General features: G+C 31.7%; 2 long non-coding RNA genes across 2 annotated transcripts; both read left to right on the plus strand.

Annotated features, from left to right (window-relative positions):
• The first annotated feature begins 3,071 nt into the window (after nucleotides 1-3,071).
• On the plus strand, nucleotides 3,072-3,407 carry LOC130649075 (uncharacterized). Its single transcript, XR_008982999.1, has 3 exons — nucleotides 3,072-3,122; nucleotides 3,232-3,295; nucleotides 3,378-3,407. It is a non-coding gene; the product is annotated as an uncharacterized LOC130649075 (long non-coding RNA).
• An 816-nt stretch (nucleotides 3,408-4,223) lies between these two features.
• Nucleotides 4,224-4,826, plus strand: LOC130649176 (uncharacterized). Its single transcript, XR_008983012.1, has 2 exons — nucleotides 4,224-4,305; nucleotides 4,654-4,826. It is a non-coding gene; the product is annotated as an uncharacterized LOC130649176 (long non-coding RNA).
• The last annotated feature ends 11,721 nt before the right edge of the window (nucleotides 4,827-16,547 follow it).

Raw genomic sequence — 16,547 nt, forward strand, 5'->3', positions numbered from 1 at the left:
AATTAGAATGGCAAAATGTTAAAGTGATTTTAGCTCAACAATTTTTAGTGTTTCTACTAGAAATCGCACTTGTGACTAGAAAAAGTATGGAACATACATGAGTGGGTGCTTTTCTAAGGAAATGCAGTGCTATATATAATATTCATTATATTTTTATTGTAATTTTCAACCTCGATTCCTGGACACCTGGTGAGGATGGTGGCTCTTCACACTTTTTATATAGTATAGCATCATGATCGTATTTATTCGCAACTGGTATTCTTAACAAACACCACTTCATAAAGAAAACATACTTTTTCTCAAACCAATGCTTGATTAAAGACTTCGGTGCAACAGTTTTGCTTGACACTTTAGGTGATTTGAGCAAACTAACAGGCTGCCTTATCAGGAGGCGTGCTGGGCACATGAAGTCGCAGCTATAAATTTGCAAATACTGCACTGTTTAACAACCTCGTCATTGCTGAGTTATATTTTTTGCATTGGGTTAGAACACTGGAGATTCTCACATAGTACAAGTTGTGAATACTTGAAATATCGTTTTTATATTTTGTATTATAAAACTCCGTTAAGTTTCATTTACAAAGTTTTAAGCGGAGAAGTTGCATATACTGCGGATGTTTATAATAAAAAAATAAGATATCGTAGAAATGAGTTTATTTCTTTTTCGCAATAACCATGTACAAATAACGTAACACAAATATAAGCGTCGGAATCATGCTAGGGAATAGATACATGGACATGTAAACTATGGACATATGAAACTGAAGCCACGATGGCGATTATGATTTGATTTAGTCAAGTTTGTCTGTTTCTTAAGCGTTGAAAAGACGCTGAATAATGGTTGCGAGAGTATTTCCAAACAACGCAGAAACAATGTTGATTAGATGTTGTTAGACGTTTTTTCAACCTTGAAAAGACGTTGCGAAAAGTTATTTTAATGTTTAAAAGACGTAGCGAGACGTTATTTCAACGTTGAAGACAGGACGTTGTTTCAACGTAGCTTGTGACGTTGACAAGACGTTGATTTTACGTTGCAAATGAAAGATTTTTGACGTCTTTTTCCGGTGTCTATTCAACGTCGAACATCAACATCTTTTCAACGTTGAAAGAACGTCTTGCAACGTTGTTTCAACGTTGAGAAGACGTTGCGAGAAAGACATTCTTCCTTTTAATTGAAATATTTATTCCTGGCACAAGTATTTAAAGAAATAATTTGCTTTTATACCATATTAATAATTGCGGAGAGTAGCGGAGCCTATTTCCTCATTATATAAGCCAAATATAAGGGAAAAGAAGTACGATGGAGAGTATATAGCATTTCTATGAGCTTTCGTCCCTATACATCCGAATTATAAAAATTCAAACAAAAAATCACAGTAATCCAGCAATTTAATGTGGTCATTCTTTAGTACAGTTTATAGTAAGCGAGACAACGTGTTTATCAGGAGCAAAGCGATGGAGTGTTTGTTGTTTTTTAAAGATGGTGCCAAGCGGAAAATGGGGACGAACTGATATTTTCAAGAAAACGAAAGAGGGAAGTATGAATAGCTAGCTAGTATATCACTATTTTTTACATGTAATGAACCTCTTCTCACCCACACCTAACTAGCAAATAACTACCAACATATGTGGCAAAATAAGCTGGTATAACCAAATTGGCTAGCTAGGAACATAAACTAGGTAGTTAACCAGCACAAAACTGTTTTTCTCACTAGCTACTTATCTGACATAAAACTGGCTACTTGGCCGGCATAAAATTAGCTATGTAGCTAGATTTAAATGATCCTTAAGACATATTTTCTAGTCATACACATACTGCACAATGAGTTAATTATGCTCTGATTAGGAAAGTACCATCAAATATCTACAATTATCCACAAAATATGTTGGTTCTAACAATTTTAGACAAAAAACTAAGAACCAAAAGTTTAGCCAAATCAGCAAAAGAACATTGGTATAGACATATATTCTTTTTAGCAGAAGAGCCTGGATTTTTTTATAAATAAAAGAATAAATGCAACCTCCATAATGTGTTTTTTGCAACCTTGTCCATAGTATTTATTTTGAAAAATATAGTGAAAATGGAAGGTTATGTAGAGCTATCACTATTTTTCACTTTTAGGTCATTCACACCCCTAAAAAGCTCCCTAACTAAAGCATAAAACATAATTTAGTGGCTCAGATTTTCTAGCTAAATAAAGAGGGTGCCGATAAGCCGCAAACGCCCGCATATATACGGGCGAGTTCGGGCGACTTTTCGAATTAAAATGACAGATCCAGGTTCAAATCCTGGACAGGGCTAGGAAAAACATAATTATCTTGCACTTACAACAACCAGGTAAATGTTTCGCCTTTTTCGTGGACTTCTCTAATTATTTCTATATCTTGACTTTTTAATGTTGTTGTCATTGGAACCAAGTTAACTTTTAATCTCAGATTTATTAAAAATTGATAGTTTTTTTGGCGTTATGACCGATTGTTTAAATATTTGTATTGGCACATAATTCTGCTAACATGATTCACTGTATATATATTGACCGGATATAAATTTGAGAGCTTTGTTTGAGCTACTGAATTTGAAATATTTGCATCTCAATATTTTCTATACTCCTGGATTAATATGATACATATCTTAGATATATCGAGTATACGAATCTTTGAGTTGTAGGGGGATTCTCTATTAAGGTGCCTGCCCCTGCCTTGCCTAACCCTGCCTTGCTGATTCCTCTTCCTGTTTCCTTGCCTGCCTTTGCCGTGCCCTTTCCTTGCCGTGCTTTGCCTTGGCAACCTCTCCGCAACACTTTCTATATTGATTTCGATCACAATCCTATCCTTAAATCCAGCGTTATATAGCGTGCACTGTGCGACTGTCACATGAAACTAACATTGAATGGTCTCTTGTCGATTTTACTCCCGCCTTCTAAATGAAATTGATAATCACTAATCTCTAAGCCCATATAAAGTTAGTGAAGTTACCATAAATTGACACAATGGAAATTTTCTGTTTTCAAAAATTAATGAACCAAGAAAATTTGCTTACTTAAAGCTGTAAGACAAACCATGATTCTTAACAAACATTTTTACACAAGGTGCAAGAGGAAGGAATTAAAGTGTTTTATATGGTGAGTTAATTTTTATTTTTTCATTCAGAAGCAAAGTTTATATTAAAAACTATTTTTCGTCCATAAGTTTTCTGAATACAGAAACATTACAAAAAATGTTCGTTTATAGTGTAAAAGAAAATCGCAGAATTTTACCAAAGTTAAAGGCAACAAAGTCAACGTGTTTCAAAAAAGTAAGTAATATTTTTAAAGCGATCAATTCTTAGTATTTAAAGTGCGTAGATTTTTGTGTAAACATCGTTATTCGTTTTGTAGGCAATAACCGAATATACAAAATGGTGCGAAATATCAGAAAACTACGGTGTATGAAGTGGCAATGGTGTAAAATAACAATGGTGAGTGCAGATTTTTGTTAGTAAATTCAATTTATCCGCGCTTGTTAATATTTAGGTTAAACCTAAATTGTTCTTATATTCTAAATAACAAATCATTTTTTAAAAGCAATACGGAAATATGCGAAATGACGGAAGCAAGACAAATAAATTGTCGGGTTCCGAAAATTATCTAAACGTTGTGCACAATAATATGTTTTCAATGGAAAAATAAATTGCATCCAGTAAATTGAAGAAGGCCTAAACTACCTTTGTCTTTCAATCTTCAAAATGTTTAAAAGTAAAAAGAAATATTCGGTTTTATAGTCGCTCATTTTTTACGTCTGTGCTTATCACACTTTTCTAACCCGATTTGTTGTTTTTATTTATTTATTTTCTGTGGGGGTTTGTATAACAATTTGTACGAAAACAAAAACAAAGTATGAACATACTAATAGGACTTGGATTTTATAAAACACACGAGGTAAAAACTTTTTTCAAAGGTCTTGATGACAGAATGACTTGCTAAACATAACTGAAACAATCAAAGTTAATTGCAGGTTGGAAAATGGAATAAATGCGAATTTCATGATTACGGATATCAAAATGGAAATATTTATGTTTCTAATTAACTTTTCGCCACTGCTTTTGTTAATCAGGATTTAACAATTAATGTAAAATGCAAACAATACTTGGGGTTAACTAATAAGGTCTCAGTTACTCAAGCTAAATCTGCTCTACAATATACGACAGTTATCAGTTCTTTAACGAATTTGTATTTACTTATTTAGATGATTTTAACAAGATAATGATGACAACAAAAAGTTGCTATGAAAAAAAGTTGACTGACGCAGAGAGGTTGTTCCAAAGTGGTATGAAATGTTTTTAAGTTTGTGTATTCATTTTTATACTGTGAAGCAATAAGCAAATAGCAGCGTGCAGTAGGTGTGCCATTTATAGTAAACTTAGTTCTGTGTATTTTTTTCTGCTAAGATATGTAGCTAGGATCATCACTTTTTTATATATCATCTTCAAATCGCTGTTAAGAACGGCGACAAAGCAGATCATTCTATCAGTTTTTAGCTAGAATTATAATGGAAGAAAATTTGTAATCACAAACCTATCGCATGCTTGGGTTTTATTAAAACATTAGGACGGCAGTATTAACTCTGGCAGCAATACGAGACTTCATTTCTGCAGTAATTCTCCGACGCTTTTAGGTACGCGCTGTGGAGTTTCACTGTGGTACCAATTCCGCGCTAAAAAAGTGAAAAGTATGAACAAAACTGAAATTATTTTATGCGAAGTATTAGTTGTTGCGAAAATGTTGCGTAATTTGTCTTTTGTGGCTAGACATCATAGGACAATTTCTACCGTTCAACGGTTGCGACATATTCGTACCAACAGGAATGTAGCGACAAACTCTCGATATTACTAAGTTACGCCGCAGAGTGACACTAGTCTTCGGAATCTAAATAAAGAAATAGGTACATGAGAATGAAGATATCGGCAGAAAATATGTTAATTGAAAATTTACAATACAAATGTAGTATAGTGCTCTTCAGGTAAAGGAAATATATCGACGACAAGAATAAAGTGAAAACACTTTTGTATTTTGTTGTTATACACAATACGACACTAAAGTAACCCAATCTCTCCGACATTTTAACTTCGTCTCATGTCCTACTAAACTCTGCCTCCTGGCTTACCACTGGACATTGCTTCCGGTTTGTAAATTTATTAACTTCTCATTTCATAGATAGTACATTTAATTTTCTATTATTTCTAATTTCAAATGAATAAGTCTGTTTTCAAAAATTTGATTAACATTTCTTTGTTCAGTGGAAATCTAGATCGAACACATCGCTCTCGAGTTTCCGGAAAATAAAGCTAGAATATACTTACTGATCATATGAAAAAGAACATCACACTAATAAAGTGGACTACATTAAAACAAAACATGGACCTGGAAACTGGTCTTTGACTGAGAACATAATTTATTTGCGCTAAATACAAGGTAATAAATGTACAAAAAATGAATGTACTTTCTGCGTTGTGATATATTTTTTGTTTCAAAGATACAATAAGTAGAAAAATAAAAGCTCAGCTTTTCAATTTCCTTTTCCATCAATATACGGCCGTTCTATTAAATAAACAGAAAGTGTATATAAATTCTACTCGTCAATTATCAATATTCGGGATTTTAAAGAAATTCGCGATTTAAAAGAAATCAGTTAATTTTACGCTGGATGTAGTTTCGATGATTTAAAAACAAGGCTCTCCTACTGTTACGAAGTAGTCGTAAAACTTTAGCTTGCTTCTGCTGTTTAATATAGTGCTAAACCCAGTCTATTACCCACTAAGCCCGCGAAAAGCACAATGTAAGTACATTTTAAGGTTATACCTCATTTACAATGCAATTATAACGTTGGAGGTATTCATTTAAAGCTAGAAATTACCAAATAATTAATTCTATATTTTACGCTCGATACAATTTCGACGATGTTAAATTAATGTTTTCTTAGTGTAATATCCATTTACAGATTTTATATAAGCCCTAAAGTGTATTACAGTATATTGTACACAGTATTTTAATAATCAGTTGGAGGGACTGTTATACAAGAATGATATAAATAGTTTGCCTGTTGGGTCGGTTTTCTATATGACGTAAAGTTGATACGGCTCGTATATTGTTTCGTGTATCCTTTTCTTTAGTTTGGTAACATAATGTGTTAAGAACTTATTTTCATAGATTAATGCTTACTCTTGCAAGTCTTTCTTATTGACATTTTGGTCGGTTGTATGTTGGATTTATTGCGATTTGACATTTGACATCTTGTGTACGATTTTTAGAACATTTTTGGTAAATTCCATCTGCCTAAGTGGAGTTTTCCAAGGGCCTAATTGACTAGTTATTATAATATCTTTTAAAACATTTATTTGCATTAAGAAATTAATTTGAATTTAATGAATGTCACCATTCTCTTGATGTTGAGTATACATACACCTACGTAAAAATGAAGATATAGGTAAAAGATTTTGCGTATGGAAAACCAAACAAAACAAATATATTTTGCGGATTGTTTTAATAATACTTTAATATATTTTTGCAAAACATAGGACTTGCCAATTTTGCGGGAAATAATTGACGCTAAAATTAAATACCGTTTTTCGTTTTCACAGATGCGGATTAAGAGTTGTAAAATAATTCTCTCAGCTAAAATTACTGACACGTTGATGGCAGTTCTATACTACATACTTTCTTTGTGCCAAGAATGGCAAGATTCAGTCCTGAAAATTCACTATGAAATGTTTCTGATTTCAAAAAGCTTTATTTAGTCTTGCGGTATAGCGTTTGCTTACAGTGCGGATTTTCTTAGTGTGAACCCTGCCCAAGTCATGCGATAAACTATGAAAGTGTAAATTTGTCTTTTCTGCTTAGCGCTCAGCATAGAAATAGCATTGATATCTTATACAGTTGTCTAGTTCAGCGATTGCTTTGCTTGCACGACTTTTGTAGATCAAATAGGAGCTTTAAACGCAATAGACGCCCTTCCCAGAACTCTTGTTGATAGTACTACCAATAGGAACTGGGAAGGATATTACAGGTGAATAATTTAAAAATAAAGTAAAAACAATAACTAAGAAGACAATAATTGTCAGTGAAATAGCGTATATTGGATCTTTATGCAATTCTTATTACCAATTGAAAGTTCCTGTCGAATAATTGTCAATTGGACTAAAATTACTATCAATGGCCTTTTGACGTGGATTTGAAGTACCAATTGTAATGATTTTTAATAATTTTAACTAGGATATTATTATACTACAAACTATGTTTTGGTTGCATCGCTTCTCCTAGTTTTACTCGCTCAAAATTCTAGCTGGGTACACTGTATATAAACAGAGCTAAGAATAAACATAGCATCCGCGTTTTCAATCGCTAAAATTATTTCTATCAAAGTATAACTTTACGACTGGTGGTAACGTTTGTGAAACGCAGTTGGTGTGCACTTGTGTCGTAGTATTTTAAATTTCAGATAATTTTCAGTTCATGGATGTCAATTTTTCACAAGGTGAGAGAAATATAATTTTATCATATTACTTGTAATTTATACTTTTGTCTTTCAGTTTTTTTAACTTTACTACGCATGTGCTTTGGTAACTGAACTGTCGAAAAGTATCTTCTTCTTGCTTTAAAGGTCTTGTTTACGTATATTTAAATATTAAAATACCTGTATTTTTTTAGAAAAGAACAATTGTTACTTTGATGGAATCAAAGAACTCTTTGAGCAATTCCTGTAGATGGACATAATCCAATTGTTTGCATAGGATCTTTATTATCAACTTAAAAAAACGCAATTTGAACCATGCTGCCGTTTCATATTAATAAAAAATAATCACGCAGTGACTTAAACCAATTTGGCTATTGATGTATTACATTTACCAGAAATGTGGCATATCGCATTGCAGTGTTAATGTAAATACAGTTATCTTTCACTTGGTGCTGTCTAATACAAGGAATGGTTCATACAAACATGGACAAATGTTTTTCCTGTTAAAGAATTTAAGATAACAAGGCGATACATATCTTATGAAGTTCACGACTCGTTAAAAGCAACAGTTGGTATAGATGCAGCATTTTGACTTGATGTATCCTACGGGAAATGCTACAAGAAATTCCTTTCGACTGATGATTTTATGCACAACAATCCGCTGGTAGTAGTTGATTGCTTTTCCGATACTCAAGAATACATTATGTGGAAATATCCAATTAAATCTGAAACTTTAAAAATATTTAAAAGAATACTTCATAACTAAGAACTTTTCAAATATTTTTAATATAGATATATACGTAGCGATTTCGAATATTTGAAATCCTGACTGTCCTTTTAAATGCTATACTTTCATAAAAACATTCACGGCATACATGAACTGAAATTTTCAAAATGATTTCTGCGGTTAATTTAGAGTAACAATCACATAAACTCCGTTTCACAAACACAACCACCTAATTCTGTTCCAATATTGTAAATTCTTCAAGCCAATTCAAAGCTAAATGCGACAAAAACGGGTCAATAATTTTTTTGCACATAAAATAGGGATATTACCACCTACATCCGAATAAAGTCATTCCTTGTATGTAATGTTTATCTTCTTCTGAAAATTTAGGCCATCACAAAATCGTTACTCAAACATCATGTTGGAGAGTTATTTGATAGAAAATCATTTTATATTTTTAATTAAAAAATATCCATATATTAATACTCACATTAAACCATATACTCATAATAACATTTTGGCGAATCCAATTTTCGCAAAAACCACCACCTCGCTAAATTCGCAAGAATTAATTTCCACGAAAATTCTCTATCACGAGAAGTTCATAGCTACGTTCCAAGCATCTTATTCTTGAGCTTACGCGCTTTAGTTTTGATGAGAATGACGGGTGTTTCCGAACCAAATGACATATCATTTTCTTTGTGTCCAACATTCAAAACTGTCTTAAGAAACGCAAAAAAAATCTTAATACCATTAAATACCTGTTTGTTTAGTCTCTTGTTGCATGCACATGCCTAAACGTTTTCGTAACTTTTAGCAGGACCTAAATTGAGAATATCGTGTAAACTATACTCATGGTAAAAGCTTTGCTACAAATTGAAATTCTTATTGAATGTCAACACAAAGTAATACAAAATTACACGCTCTTTGACGGGTAAAGATGTTTAGTTTACTAAATTATTGAAAAACATTTTTCTTTTGCCCTTGTAGATTGTTCCTTTGATCTTATCAACTAGTTCATTTTTATGCAAAACATTTTTGATGCTTTTTGTGTTGATTACAATAATCTATTTTTTGCTGGAGACGATTCTCCATTAGCAAGAACAGCAACTGCAGAATTTTTTGAATAGAATTAAGTTTAATAGTGTGATTACATTTCAAGCAATTATATAATTATCTCTCGTCACCCTTATAATGTTCATACTGAATAAGTCGTACGTATTCGCTAGGCGGTGACTGTTTAGCGAATAACTTCATTTTCGTTGAAGTCATGTGTATCACGCCCACTCATTTCGGTAGCCATATTTGATCTGCATCTGTTTTTGTATTAATATCGCTACACGAGCAACAAAAATCAATTTCCACATTACTTGCAAACCAACGTTCACACATAATTTAATCGGAACCATTCGTTATACAGTCGTTTTGTTTTTCACATTACGTGTCACCTAGGCAGACAACTTCCACACACGAATTTAATTCACATTCAAAAAGTAGTCGTATTTTCGTCGAGTCACAATCGCATCGTTCAATTTCAATATCAATTTTGATATCTTAATTACAGTCTGTGTGGCCACTCTATACCTAGCTGCAATAACACCCGAAAGTCTTAAGCTTAGTTATTACAGAGGAAGAAACTAGAAAAGGGAAAAATGTCGATATACTTCAATGCACTCTATTCTAAAGTTGAAATAACTGTCTGGTTGTCTTTTCCTGCTTGTTTATACTTTGCTAATCGTAAACTCGTCTAATTTCTTAACACAAGTCAGAAGTTGACTGTTGTTAACAACATACAGCAACGAAAAAAATGTGAAAAATTATAAAGTGTTTTTCGTACTGCCGTGCATGTTATCTGTGGCGCTTCCAACATTACCATCCAGTGCAAATGATATCGTATATTTTTAACAAACAGAAAAAGTAGAACAAAAAGGTGTCACACAGTTAATGAACATGTAGTAAACAATACATTTTGTATTCCCCTGAAATACATTTATCTGGCAATACTGACAACAGTGTCAGTAAAATAGGTCGATATAAAACAGTATTACAATAAGTTGTCATAATAGATACGACTTGCATAATAATTACATTTCCTTAGCACTAAATATAACCTTTCAATTATTGATCATATTCTGCAGGAGATTTCATTTGTACGGCATGTTCTTCCACGAGAAGAAATTAACTAGTCTTGTCAGATTGCAAGGGTGCAGTCGTTTTCTCACTTCTGTGATGCCCATCAGAACCTGGAACTACATATAACTTTAATACAGTTAAAGTTCTTTTTCGCTTACAAGTAAAGACTGGCGGGTTAAATACATTTCAACAACAATAAATATAGCAACATTTCGCATTCATACTTTCAGACTTGATTAAGCCATAAAATAATGCAGTATTCTTTAGCGTAACAGGTTATTTAAATGGCAGAGAAGACAATGGGTTGAATAAAACATGTGACATAATCTACATAGCTGTCCCGTACTGATCAAAATTTCTTCAGCGGCTTCTTACTCTTTAAGGGAAACCTTCCCTTTTTGTCACTAAACTTCCCGAAGACTAGTTTAATCTGCATTGCCATGTAAATATTCTATACTCTCTTTACCCAACTCTTGTTTTTATGCAAGACACAAACCATGAAAGCACAGACAGTGCTTGATTGGAAAGCTGAGTAAGATATCAATGATATTCTCATCGTAATCCGTACCCAGAAAGTTTCTATGTACACTTATATAATCGGTCTCTCATATGACTCGTCAGCAGGTTATACCACGCTTTTCCGTCCTGATAGCGACGTTTATTAACTCTCAAATAATGGTCGGATTTCAGAAGTTAATTGTTGAAAAAATCAACCAAAATAATCTTTTATGTGTATGACATACTGTACGGCAAGAATTCATCAAATCGGTTTATTTCAATATGACCTATCGGAAACAGAAACATGTATTTTAATGGAAACACAATTATGCAAACGAGTTAGATTGAATTGCTGTATCGCAAGTTCGCGTGAACAATACCTTTGTAAATTTGATACCTTGTATTCCATTCTTGGCTTAATTAACCAAGTGCAAACTTAATCTTTTAAATAAATGTTCATAGCTGCAAATCAGGTGTAGGATTTTTCTTCTGCTCGATTTTATTTTTATTTGTCTAAAAAATTTATTTGTCTAAAAATGTTTTCAAGGAACAAATTAATTAATTGGCATATTTTTTAATAAAAAATTAAGTAAATACGTGTAAAGGTTTTTTGCTGATATTATTAACTGTACTTGTATTGTATGTTGTGGAAATAAAAGCACGTTTTGATAATAAGTCGACTTTATGAAAAATGTGGCATTTTCTGGTTCTTTTTTCTAATATTTAAAACTTTTTTATATATCTAAAAGTATTTTTTTGGTTTTAAATTGATTATATATGAAAAAAATATTTCTTTGTTAAAAAATATTCTAAAAACGTAGAAAAATTATAGTAATTATATACAAAAATTTTTATATATAAAAATTTTGTGATGGGAGATGGAGTTTACCAAATAGAAATAACAGTATAATTAGTTGAGGAGATCGAATTCACTCTTTTAAAAAAACAACAACAACAAAAACCAAGGTAGGATGGAATTCACCCGGAACAACTAATTATAAAAGTAACAACAAGATTGGGCAGATGGAATTAACCCATAACAACAAATTTTAAGTGGCAACAAGAAAATTAGGGAGATGGAATTCACCTACAGCAACAAATTTTATATAGCAGCAAGAAAATTAGGGAGATGGAATTCACCTATAGCAACAAATTTTATATAGCAGCAAGAAAGTTAGGGAGATGGAATTCACCTATAGCAACAAATTTTAAGTGGCAACAACAAAATTAGGGAGATGGAATTCACCTATACCAACAAATTTTATATAGCAGCAAGAAAATTAGGGAGATGGAATTCACCTATAGCAACAAATTTTAAGTGGCAACAACAAAATAGGGAGATGGAATTCACCTATTGCAACAAATTTTAAGTGGCAACAACAAAATTAGGGAGATGGAATTCACCTATACCAACAAATTTTATATAGCAGCAAGAAAATTAGGGAGATGGAATTCACCTATAGCAACAAATTTTAAGTGGCAACAACAAAATAGGGAGATGGAATTCACCTATTGCAACAAATTTTAAGTGGCAACAACAAAATAGGGAGATGGAATTCACCTATTGCAACAAATTTTAAGTGGCAACAACAAGATTAGGGAGATGGAATTCACCTATAGCAAAAATTTTAAGTGGCAACAACAAAATTAAATCAAATTTTAAGTAGCAACAACACTTTTGTTAAAAAAGAATGGAGGAGATGGAATTCACTCTATTTTAACATTTGTAACAACAGAATATTTAATAAAATAGGAAAGCCGAAAACAAAGGAAAACTTTTAAAATTACAATGATAAAACTGATAAAATATATTAATGAAATATAAAATTAAAAAATACTGATAAAAGGTAAAATTATAAACAGTAAGCATAAAAGTACAAATAATTAATAAAATTTAGCTAAAATTGTAAAATAATGATAAAAATGAAGTAAAAGAATACATATAAAAAGGTAAAATTTAAAATAATAATGAAAAAAGTATACAATAAAACAATAAAATATAAAATAATGATAAAAATAATAAAAAAAGAAGTAAAAGAACGTAAATTATTATGTTTTAATTTAAGTCTCATTTCACTAAATGTTGGCGTTTAATTCACACAATTTCAGGTTCTTATGTCTTTAGTTTTGTAAAAATAATTTGTTAGCACTATTTAAGAGTTACGCGAAGTAATTAACAAGAAGCAAAGAAAAGAAAAATGACACCAAAAACATGTCAACAACCCTTGGAACCGAGAAGAGGTGGATGTGGTGCAGAGGTGGAGGTGGTGCAGTGTTATTGTGCGAGCAATTTGGCAGAGGAGTTCAGCAAACCGAGAGGAGTTAAGTGGCTGATAATGAGGAAATTTGTTTGTTGCGGATGCTTGCGTAGTGTTAATAAATGTTAATGTATTTACATATAATAGAATACCTTTAGTTTATTTAAATGTTAGAATGTTAAAGTTGCATTTAAATATATTTAAAAGATAAAATGTTAAAATTTTATTTAAAAATATTTAAAAAACAAAATTAGGAGAAAAAAAAAGGTTTAAAATTTAAATATGTTCTGATATTAACAGCAGCACCCATGCGAGAACAGTAGGACGTAGCTTGAACAATCACCAGAGTCACTATAATGCAAGAAAGACATTTTTGAACATCAAATACAGATTAGAAATAAAATAAACATTTCTCACCATATTTGCTGAAGACACATATTGATTAGAGGATTACAGAGAGCATGTGGAGACGTGCATCTGTAGCTATCATCTTCATCATTGGAAAACCCAGGGTACAGAGGGAGAGGCATTGGTGAAAGAAGAAAATGATGAGATAGACAGTGACGGATTTAGAATATTCTAAGAAGTCTTGTGATATCTTTAGTGTTGTTTGGTTTAATTTATTTAGATGTGAGATTTGTTTTTCTAAGACACTTAACGAAATAACAAGATAAAAATATAAAGTAAAATAATGCATATAAAATTAAAATTTAAAATGACAATGATAAAAAGACAATGTAAAATAGTAAAATATAAGATGGAGTAAAAATAAAAAAAGATAAAATAAAATAATATGCGTAATAAAATTAAAATAATGAAATAAAAATAATTATGATAAAGATAATAAAATAATAAAATATAAATAAAAATATAAATATAAAATTATGGGTAATAAGATCAGATAGAATAAAATAATATATATGAAAGTTAATTAAACATAATAAGGATAAAAAATAGTTTCATTCATTTTTTTGGGTTATTTTAATAATTATAGATTTGGATTATTTTATTTTGCCTTCGGAGCAATACACCTTTATACACAGTTCTGTATTGGGAGCGCAAATGCCCAGCTTAACTCAATCAATCTTATAGCAAGACAATAATGCAATACACCGAAGAGATGAATGCAGACAGATATCACTTGTGTACAGTTACTGCAGCAATGCTTTTACTCAACATGTCAAAACTGTTACATTCCTGTTAAGCGTCATGCTAACATTTCTTTCTACGAAAATATTTTGCTAAAAATAGAGAACGCACATATATTGCTGTAAAACGATCAGCCTGTCATTTTATACACATAGTTAGTATGCTACCTTTGCATCTTTTTTACAGAACGTCTTGTTTTTTACATTGAGGGCTAAGACTCGAGCTAAAAAGATTTCCAGCAATCTATTTTAGATTTCTAAGAAAAGTGCATTGTAGGATTTTTCGTGGTATATAAATATATGGTTATAAAGGCAGAAAGAAAGTTATAATAGCATTTTTGCAATATTTATGCGATAAATTTATTTAGTCTAATGTAACAATACGAAGTGTATGTGACGATCATAGTGGATATTGACATCTTCCTTTGAAGTTGCGTAAATTTTCTTTAAAGTCGCCGAATACGGTGCGACGTCAATAACACTACTTTAACGTCAATATCCTATGTTAAATTAATGAAGCCATTACAGCGCACTTAAAATTTTGAGGCCAAATAACTTGGAAACGAGGTGGTGACGTCAATAACCACCGCGTGGGTAACTAGGGACCACCTAGGATTCATTTGGGTAATTTTTATAAACTTGGGTCCCCGAATCCGTTTCGGAATGGACGGGTTGATTACGTCATCAAGAAAACTTCAAAACCCAATATCTCTCCAACCGTTTATCCACAGTACATGATCCTATACATTTTCTTAATCTTTACGATGAAAGCAACAGGTATACAAATTTTTAAAACAAAAATTTTGTGTTTTGACGGGCCATGCCGACGTCAGCAAAATTTTTAAACCCTTATATTTCCTTAATCACTCATCAAAACCACTCGATTATATACATTTTCTTGATCAGAAGTGTAAGCTCTACACAATGGAGGAAACATGAAAACAAGTTTCTTAATTCATTTATTGTGTACTTGTACTGCTGGCGTCAGCAAAATGTCTAAAACAACCTATATTTCTATTGTCCTTTTCCTAAGTGGATTACTCCACAGGCCTTATCGACTTGTTTTAAATACAAACGGCGGTTTGTTTTAGCTAATCTCTTAAATTTTAATTGAAATTTGCAATTTACCACACCATCAGAATACATCCAATTACGAAGTTATAAAATAATGCACGATAGCTGATTTTAAGAGAAAAAACACATAGGTAGATTCATCACTCTTAATATCTATAAAATTAGGAAAATTTTAAGAGTAGTCTTAACACTTGATCAAAATGACACCTTAAAAGTCATATTTCCATATAAATTATTGGTTTTTTTATTGTTTTGATAATTTTTTCAATAATAATATGAGAATTGCATAAAAATAAGGAATGGATTCACGAGTCTCAACAAAAGGTAAAAAAATGTTTATTGCATTACATCAATTGTATACATATCTACCCAATTTTTGATTTAACTTTCAGGACAAGATTTAGCTGGAAATGTTTAGAAAAGAGGACAGATATCAATATTGTGTTTTGCTGTGCGTAGGTTTTAAAAGTTAATCCTGTTTTCTAATTTGCGTACCGATAGGTTATAAAAAAAATTCATGTCCATTATGCTTTTTGATCAGAATGACAAATCTTGTAAAAAACAAAACATTTCTTATTTCCGAACAAGTAATCATTTTCAGAACATCTTTCAAATTTATTGTCAATTTTTGACGTAAATATGGCCTCAGTCAGTAAAAGCTATTTTCCACTTCTAGACAGAAACAGAAAAGCTTCTAAGCATGCATAAAATGTTCACACCACGTGAGTTAAAAATTTTCCTTCCTGTTCTGATCCGGGGAAAGTAGAATCGAGATCAACTTCCTTGGTGCGAAAACAACCGGTATAAAATTAGTAAACCAATCACATCATTCTATTTACTGAGAATTGTTTTATTTTCTGTATGGAAGAAGTGCACCAGTATATGGAAATCTCAAGCAGTAGTGTTCTTCTCGGTTCTGTTTGGTGGAAGTTTTCTTAAGTGAAGAACAGGCGTAAGTTAAATGAACACCATAAAGGGCACATTCTTGAAAAGAATGACGCGAAGCTACCAAAACCCTAAGCAGACAATCTATAGGCCGCTTGCCTTCATTGTTTTATGGGATTCGTTTGATCACAAAATAAATAAAGCAATGCAAACAATTAAAAGCTTTTTTTTAGATTTGCTAATGCAACGTTTCGTAAATTTTGTAATGCGTAAGCTCCGCTCTCAAGAATTGCGTAAAGCCAGTTCTGGAGGTTCACAGGAGGATCAATTCTAAAT

This window comes from Hydractinia symbiolongicarpus, chromosome 7 (genome assembly GCF_029227915.1).
Source record: "Hydractinia symbiolongicarpus strain clone_291-10 chromosome 7, HSymV2.1, whole genome shotgun sequence".
In the NCBI taxonomy this organism is placed as follows: Eukaryota; Metazoa; Cnidaria; class Hydrozoa; order Anthoathecata; family Hydractiniidae; genus Hydractinia; species Hydractinia symbiolongicarpus.